Source organism: Jatropha curcas, unplaced genomic scaffold (assembly GCF_041381405.1).
Source record: "Jatropha curcas cultivar XTBG-Jc1 unplaced genomic scaffold, XTBG_Jcur_1.0 HiC_scaffold_1176_pilon, whole genome shotgun sequence".
In the NCBI taxonomy this organism is placed as follows: domain Eukaryota; kingdom Viridiplantae; phylum Streptophyta; class Magnoliopsida; order Malpighiales; family Euphorbiaceae; genus Jatropha; species Jatropha curcas.
Window position 1 is genome coordinate 88,813 of NW_028322615.1, and position 9,356 is coordinate 98,168.

At 32.7% G+C, this 9,356-nt stretch overlaps 1 long non-coding RNA gene and 1 pseudogene across 1 annotated transcript; both read left to right on the forward strand.

Annotated features, from left to right (window-relative positions):
* The first annotated feature begins 1,230 nt into the window (after nucleotides 1–1,230).
* LOC149491588 (uncharacterized) lies at nucleotides 1,231–3,801 on the forward strand. The gene is made up of 2 exons (XR_016319365.1): nucleotides 1,231–1,509; nucleotides 3,586–3,801. It is a non-coding gene; the product is annotated as an uncharacterized LOC149491588 (long non-coding RNA).
* A 2,935-nt stretch (nucleotides 3,802–6,736) lies between these two features.
* Nucleotides 6,737–9,277, forward strand: LOC149491589 (L-type lectin-domain containing receptor kinase I.8 pseudogene; annotated as a pseudogene).
* The last annotated feature ends 79 nt before the right edge of the window (nucleotides 9,278–9,356 follow it).

Sequence of the window (9,356 nt, forward strand, 5' to 3'; positions counted from 1 at the left end):
TAGTATTTACCGAAAAAAATTTTTTTCGGCATTTAGTGATAAATTAACAATAAATTATCAATAAAATTTAATTTTAAAATTAAAAAAATATCATTTAATATTAGTGACAAACTAGGATCAAATTACCTACAAAATTTATCTTCTCATATGTATATTTATTGAATATTAATGTCAATTTTATTTTGCAATTTATATAAAAAAGGGAACCTACAAAATGTAAAAAAGATAAGTGTTATAAAAAATTAAATTGATTGATGGGTAACTTTATATTGATGAAAATTTGGTTTTCAAATTATACATAAATTTTTATTATTTTAAATATGTTATTTATTATTTTTTTTTTTTTCAAACCAGTTCATCTACAATGGCTTCCAAGGAGCAAATCTAAGTCTAAATGGGGCACCAAAAATCCATCCAAATGGTCTATTAGAACTAACAAACACTTCAAACCAACAAATTGGCCATGCTTTCTTTCCTTCCCATTTCATTTCGACAAGTCTTTGCCCAACAATTCTTTCTCATCTCTATCATTCTCTACAACCTTTGTGTTTGCTATAGTTCCTGAGTCGCATAATCGAGATGGCCATGGCTTAGCCTTCACTATCTCACCATCAGTAGTGTTTAAAGAAGCAATAGCAACTCAATATCTTGGACTTTTAACTCTACTACGATAGGCTTTGTAACGCCCCAAAATTTTCAAATCTTAAAATAATATTATTTTATCGGGTCATGAATGGTGCTGCAGAAAGGGGAATAATATTTTATTTAGATCCGAGGAAGATATTGAGTATGATTAACTATGAATGGGTAGTGATTTACCAGTCTATGAATAGTACCACCGGTCTGTGAATAGTACTACCGGTCCGGGAGTCGGTATTATTTTGGTCCGGAAAAATTACTATATATGTTTTATATTTTCTTTAATATTTTTGGAGTATGTATGCATGATTTTTATGGGTAGAAAGTAAGTAATGAATATTTTTGGAGAATTTAGATAATTAGTGAATAGTGAATTATGATGCTTTATTAATTAAGGAAATTTGAGGGATTATTTTTATGGAGTAATTTGAGAAATTTGTGGAGATAAATAATATTGTGAAAGAATTGAATTGGAGAATATTTTTAGCCATTAGATGAGCTTAATCTTAGCCATCCAATTATGAGGAAAAGACCAAAATACCCTTTGATCACTTTATAAGGTCAACTCCAATTATTGAGCAACCACTTTTTCTCTTCTTCTTCTTCTCTTCAACGCCACTTCCTCTTCTTCTTCTCTTCTTTGTTTTTCTTCACTTCTTACTTGTTAAATCCACCAAATTAAACCCACCCAACTTGATTTGTAATTAATCTTAAAGAATTAAGCTTGAGAAGTGATTTGTGGTGATTATTTTCAAGAAATTTAGAGATTCTCTACTTAAGCCAAAGGTTGGGGAAACATCTACCATGGAGTCCAGGCAAATTTAGAGCTTAGAAAGCTTTAATTGAAGCTTGCTAAAGCTTATTTTTAAGGTTAGTGTTCATAAACACACTTACCTTACTTGAATTTTTGATTTTGTGCATTTATGCTATCATACATGTATTTTGGGATTTTGTATGAAATGATTGATTTGTTGAATTTTGGTTGCAATAACATGCTCTTGGGTGATGTTGATGAGTATTTAGTATGTGGTAGAAATCTCTACCTTGTATCTTTGTTGTTCATGTTCTTTTCATGGTTAAAGTAAACTGAATTTTGGAAAAAGTGTTATTGGGTAAGATTAAGGACTAGTTTTTGACCATTTCTATTTTCCATTTGTGTCTGAGTCCTTCATGAAAGTTTTAGGTCTACTTCTTAGCTTTCCAACCCATCCTCTTGGGTCTAATTGGGAGATATATAGCTCAACTTATGGCTGAAACACCCAAACTGACTCTGTTGTGTCGGGCCACATGCATCACTGAATGGAGTGCCAATTTTGACCACTATAATGACAAGATTATGTTCTGAGTTCTTCATGAGAGTTGTTGCCCTGTGTCTTGAGACTTCTCTGGTTTTGGATTGGTTTAATTTGAGTGTTTGGTGAAGTAGGAAGTTAATAAACATTGGACTTAGTTCTGCTGAATCGGGTCTGGACTGTTGGTCTGTGTTCGTAGCTTCTGTTTACCATCTTACACATTGAACTGGACTGTGGTCCCTTCATAACAGTTGTAGCATTTTGTCTTAGCTTTCTAATGAATCTAATTTCGTTCAATTTGGAGACCTATAACTCAAGTGATGTCTTAAAAACACAGCAAAGGTCAAGGTTATTTTAATGCTGGAAATTTCCTATGCCTTGACTCATAGGTTTATTTGGATAAATGCATGTATGAATCATGTGTGATGAGGTTCTCTTGATTATTTGTATGTTTGAGGATTGATTTGACAAAAATAAGATATAAGGTTGAAAAGTGGTATTGTGGATATGTTTAAATGGATATAAATGAGAAAAATTGTTGGAAATCTTGGGATAAAGTGTGGAATTAGTTTAGATAATGCATGATGAGGATAGAAATGGATACCTTGGTGCATAAGAGTTATGTTAGTATGCTTGGTTGGAGAAGGAAATTCCTCCCCTTGGTTTCATTAAGAGGCCAAACCACTATAAGTATGACATAAGTATGATTATTTTGATAACTGTTATATGTTTAGAGTTTTTAAAAAAAAAAATGAGTATTTAAGGTGTATGTGCTTTGAATTTTGCATAAGGAAAGTATGATAAATTTTATTATGATGTTAAGAAAGTTTTAAAAGAAAAGGAATTGATGAGAAATTTTCTTATATTAAGTATATATATATATATATATATTTGAAATATTTCCTTTGAAGAATGTGGAAATTTTTGTAAGTTGTAAGTTGAGAAATTTGAAATGATGGGTCTTAAGTAATGAAGAGTTTTTGATTAAGAATTATTGCTTTTGTGAAAGAATAATTTTGATTTGGGCTCTACTATGCATGATTGAAACGTGGTATAATGAGATTGATTTTGTTATGTGAAGCTATGATCATATGCTAGGGTTATCAGCCCTTATAATTAGGCAGACGCGCTTATTTGTGTGATGGGGGTGGTGCTTTCATAGGCCACGATTGTGTGATGGTGGTGGTGCTTTCATAGGCCACGGTGGTGCTTTCATAGGCCACGATCAAATATGCTTATGTTCATTCTGTATTAGTACGAGCCTTAACTAAAGAATCAACATATTTGTATTTATAATCGTCTTATTGCTTTCAAAGTATTTGAATTAAACGAATGAGATCATATCATGTTAGTCAACCTTACTTTGGAAATTAATGATATGAATTTTCAAAGCATGATATTCAGGTACATGTGTATTGGTATAATAAATGTGCAAGTAATGATTTAATAAATGTAAATGTAATTTGATATTTCTTTATGTTATTAATTAATAGTTTATTTGACATTTCTTTTGCTATAAATATACATGTATGTTGAAATTTAATGATTTTATGTCATTTGTGTTTTAAGTAAGTTATCATCACAACTTTAGTAAGTATGTGAATTATGAGCACCACTGAGTTTTATACTCAGCGCGTTGATTTATCACGCGCAGGTTAAAGACTGTGGTTGCTGCTCGAAGACTAGAAGAGTAGCATCAGAGCAGAAGTGACTATTGTGGTAGTAGTAGATTGAGGTTTATGTACTTAAGAATTATAGCATGTATAAGTATTATATTTTCAGAGATTGTATTATTTGAATTATAACTTAAGCATGTAATTAGCAATTATGTTGGTGTCTATATTCGAAGATAAGCATAAGATTCATTAAATGATTGAATATAAAATATTTCAAGAGAGTTGGTATGATTAGTTTATTAAGACTTGATATATATACTGAATGCAATTAATTGATGAATATTAAAATGCTATTGAGGATTTATATAGTTATGAAAATATAGAAGTGTTGTTGTGTTATGATGATTATTTGGAGATGTTGGGAGTTTGGAGTTTAATTGGGAGTGTTTTGTATTCACATGTTTGGCGAGCTCAGTTTTTAAAAAGGGAAAATTCTTATAGTATTTATGTAGGATTTGTCCCAATCTATTTTTCAAAAAAAAAAAAAAAAAAAAAAAAGATAAAAACGAAATGAAATGATTATCTAAAAAATATATATATATATATATATATTACTCGCTACACTTGTGAATACTCAATTACTTCTAATTCATAATCTTATTTAATGATTTGTATGTTAAGTTAAGACGGTGTCTCTGGCACCGAATGTGGCATCCGTAGTCGGGTCTCACAGGACTGGGCGGAGAGTGTTACAGGCTTACCTCCCAATCATTTACTTGCCATTGAGTTAGATACTGTTAAGAATCCTGAATTTGGAGATATCAATGACAATCATGTTGGAGTAGATGTTAACAATTTGACATCTATTGAATCAGCTCCGGTCACGTATTTTTCAGAAAATGAATCAGAAAATAAGAGCTTGGAACTCATTAGTGGGAACCCAATTCAAGCATGGATAGAATATAATCAAATGGAGAAGCTACTTAATGTAACAGTAGCTCCTCTAGAAAGTAGAAAGCGAGAAAAGCCTCTTTCATCGACAAGTATTGATCTTTCTTTAGTTTTCATGGATTCCATGTATGTTGGTTTCTCTGCATGACTGGTTCTGTTGCAAGTAACCATTATATATATTCTTGGGTGGAGCTTTAACAATATTGGGCAAGCACAAAGTCTTGATCTTTCAAAGCTGCCTTCACTTCCTCATGAAAGAAAATCAAAGGGTAATCTAGAACTGACAATTATGCTTCCATTGGCAATTGTAATTATTTTTCTGGTAACTATTTCTGCAGTTATTTATATGATAAGGAAGAAGAGATATGGAGAAATTCGTGAAGGTTGGGAACAACAATACGGTCCTCAAAGATTTTCTTACAAGGATCTTTATAAAGCAACTAAAGGTTTTAAAGACAAAGAGCTTCTTGGTTGTGGAGGTTTTGGAAGGGTTTATAAAGGAGCACTACCTTCATCTAATCTACAAATTGCTGTAAAGAAAATCTCACATAATTCAACACAGGGAATGAAGGAATTTGTAGCTGAAATTGCTAGCTTGGGAAGGCTAAGGCATAGGAATCTTGTTCATCTTTTACGGTATTGCCAGCGAAAAGGAGAGCTTTTCTTGGTTTATGATCATATGCCTAATGGAAGTCTTGACGAGTTTTATTTAGTAAAGAAAAACCTAGTCTTGATTGGTTTCAACGATATCAAATCATTAAAGGAGTAGCATCTGCTCTTTTCTACCTCCATGAAGAATGGGAATAAGTTGTTTTACATAGAGATGTGAAAGCTAGCAATGTTTTATTAGATTCTGATCCTAATGGAAGGTTAGGGGATTTTGGATTTTGCTAAATGTCAGAACTCAGAACATGTCTAATGTAATGAAATTTTTTAGTTCAATTTTTATTCTGGAACTTTTATTTTATTCGAATCCCATGTATTATGTAAAGCATGTTTTTAGTTCTTGAAATTCAGATGCAATACCATTGCTTCATTAACAAGATCCAAAAGGCTAGATTAAGCTTTAGATTTTCTATTTGTCTCTCTGTTATTGATCCCAAAGGTTGCATCAAACAAATTCAATTAATGGGAAATAAGTAATTTTTTGATTGAAAAGGATAAAACTCACTTAGATGTGATAATATGTATCTACCTATGATCAAACCAATCCCTAAAATTTTTTTTAGAATTTGCTCTCACTTTCTCTTTTTTTTTTTTTTTCAGTAAGAAAAATTGTTGTTTCAAAAACAATTTATTTTTCATTGGTTTGATCGATATTTTAGCTCATTACTAGGTTTAGTTAAGCCAGAATGGATTGAAAATTAAGATTCCTAAGCTCTAACATGTAGTCCTAGACCTATTAATGGACTGGGCCTGTATTTTGAAAATACAAAATTTCCCAAAGTCCTGGCCTATCCTGCAGCCAAGCCTGCAAATAGGTTTGCAGCTTAGGATTCATGGCTTATTTTTATTACTACCATTGGATGAGTTTCCTGGTGTAGATGTTTCCAGGGAAGTTACGCCACTTGCTATATATTATGTTATATATATAAAATTAAGGTCAAGTCAATGGGTTTCTAGAAGTCTTCCAATTGTTAGAGTCAAGCTCTCCATATTCCCTGAAAATTGGTGAAAATGAAAGAATCAATTAAATCTTGGACTGAAATAAAAATTATTATTTTCAATCATCTATTAAAACTCATTATCCTGTCATTAATTTGCGAAGGTGACATGCTTCTTCTTGTAATAGCAAATTAAGTTAAAATTGAAAGAAACAGGACTCCAGGAATATGCATATTCCCTGAAAATTGGTGAAAATGAAAGAATCAATTAAATTTTGGACTGAAATAAAAATTATTATTTTCAATCATCTATTAAAACTCATTATCCTGTCATTAATTTGCGAAGGTGACATGCTTCTACTTGTAATAGCAAATTAAGTTAAAATTGAAAGAAAAAGGACTCCAGGAATATGCATATTCCCTGAAAATTGGTGAAATGAAAGAATCAATTAAATTTTGGACTGAAATAAAAATTATCATTTTCAATCATCTATTAAAACTCATTATCCTGTCATTAATTTGCGAAGGTGACATGCTTCTTCTTGTAATGTACAGTCAACTATGGGTGCCAATATAATGAAATATAATTGTTGTCCTGTTCAAGGGATCATTTATTAATCGTTTTATAGTTTTATAATGCAAGAATTTTTGTCCCCTTGATTAGAGAAATAGATTATTAGTTGTAGTCTATTTTCGTAAACTGCAATATGTAAAAAGAATAAAAATAGAAATCTTATTTCCTTTGACCTTGCACATGCTTTGAATAGTATTTGCTAAACCATCTAGATTTAGAACAGAAATATTTATATTCAAACACTTTATTATCTGCATTCAAAAATTCATAGAACAAGCATTTTGATTAAATTTGTTCAAGCCAACAACTAATTTTGTCTCTCAATGTTTTCTTTGTTTAAATTGTTTAATTTTCTACTCTATAGTTTTGTCTTCTTGAAACAGTTAGCCTTAGCAGCAAAAGAAGAAAATCAATTCATCTATCATGGCTTCAGTGAAACTGACCTGCATGCTAATGGGATTGCAAAAATTCACAAGAATGGTCTGCTAGAGCTGACAAATCTTTCAGCTATGCAAATCGGCCGCGCTTTCTTTCCATTCCCTCTAAAGTTCAATGATCATTCATCAGAGAATTCTCAGTCTCTTTCATTTTCCACCAATTTTGTGTTTGCCATTCTTCCTCAGACGGCAATTCTTGGTGGCCATGGCTTTACCTTCACTATCTCTCCATCTATGGAGTTAACAGGAGGAGAGCCGACACAATACTTTGGACTATTTAATTCTACAAGCATTGGCTTGTCCTCAAACCATATTTTTGCTGTTGAGTTTGATACTATACTGACTCCAGACTTTCGAGACATCAACAATAATCATATCGGTGTTGATGTGAATGGTTTAATATCGAATGTATCAGCTTCAGCTGCCTACTATTCAGAGGAAGAAAGGGAAAATAAGACTTTAGAGCTAATAAGTGGAGATCCAATGCAGGTATGGATAGATTATGATGATGGAGAGAAGCTAATCAATGTTACTTTAGCTCCTATAAAAATCAAGAAACCAGAAAAGCCTCTCTTGTCAACAAATCTTGATCTTTCCTTAGTTTTCTTGGATTCTATGTATGTTGGTTTTTCTTCTTCAACAGGATCAATGTCAAGCTACCATTATATTCTTGGATGGAGCTTTAACAGAAGTGAGCCAGCTCAAAATCTTGATATCTCAAAACTTCCTTTACTTCCCCCTAAAAGAAAATCAAGCAAAAGACCAGATTTAAGTATTGTAATCCCATTAATAACAGCAATTATTTTGCTGATAACAATAATCTTTGGAGCTGTTTATATCATATGGAGGAAGAAATATGAAGAATTGCGCGAAGATTGGGAACAAGAATATGGACCTCAAAGATTTTCTTACAGAGATCTCTATAAAGCTACTAAAGGGTTCAGAGAGAAGGAGTTGCTTGGTTTTGGGGGATTTGGACGAGTTTACAAAGGGGTATTGCCTTCTTCCAATACACAAGTTGCTGTCAAGAAAGTCTCACATGAGTCTCAACAGGGAATGAAAGAATTTGTAGCAGAAATTGTTACCATGGGGAAGCTAAGGCATAGGAACTTAGTGCAACTCTTAGGCTACTGTCGGCGAAAGGGAGAGTTGCTCTTGGTTTATGAGTATATGCCTAACGGAAGTCTTAATAAATTCTTATTTCACAATCACACACCAAATCTGAATTGGGTTCGCCGATATCAAGTCCTGAAAGGAGTTGCAGCAGCACTTGTTTACCTCCATGAAGAGTGGGAACAGGTTGTTCTACATAGAGATGTGAAAGCTTCAAATGTTATGTTAGACTCTGATCTTAATGGAAGGTTAGGGGATTTTGGACTTGCTAAGTTTTATGATCATGGGTCGATTCCTCAAACAACTTGTGTTGTTGGAACTGTAGGATACCTTGCACCAGAGGCTACAAGAACAGGAAAGGTAACTACAAGCAGCGATGTTTTTTCTTTTGGTATTCTTATGCTTGAAGTAGCCTGTGGAAGGAAGCCTCTAGAGCCAGAAAGACCACCTCAGGAGCTGATTTTGGCAGATTGGGTTCTTGAATACTGGAAAAGAGGGCAAATTCTTGGAACAAGTGATCCTAAATTGGAAGGTAAATATTTGGTGGAGGAAATGGAATTGGTTCTGAAGTTAGGCCTGCTCTGTGCTCACCCTATACCAGCAGCTAGGCCTATCATGAGGCAAGTGGTGCAATATCTAGATGGAAAGGCTAGCTTGCCAGAAATACAAATGGAAGCTTCTGGTCCTGGAATTGGTTCGGTCACAATTAGCCAACAAGTAGCTGGAGATTGCAGTTTGTCATTTCCTGAGTCTAATGATTATTCTACATTGTCTATCACTGAATCCATTCTAAGTTGTGGTCGATGAACGTGAAAATTTTGCATAGTGTTTGCATCAAATGAATTAGGAATTCATTTCATTTGCAAAGAATGCCACTTGTAAATGAATCCTAATGTTTAGTAGTAGAATTTCATTGGCCAAGTCATCTAAGTTTTCTATAGTTCAAAATTGTAATCTTACTAGTTATAGTTCATTTGTAAATGTTGATTTAATAGGATTTGGTTCAAGCATGACTAGTTTCATGGATAATGAGATAGAAATCCAAATAAGTTTTTCATTTGTTTTGATGAATCTTTGCTGCTAAATATCAGATCTTGATTAAGTTCACAAGAAACATATACAAATTTGAT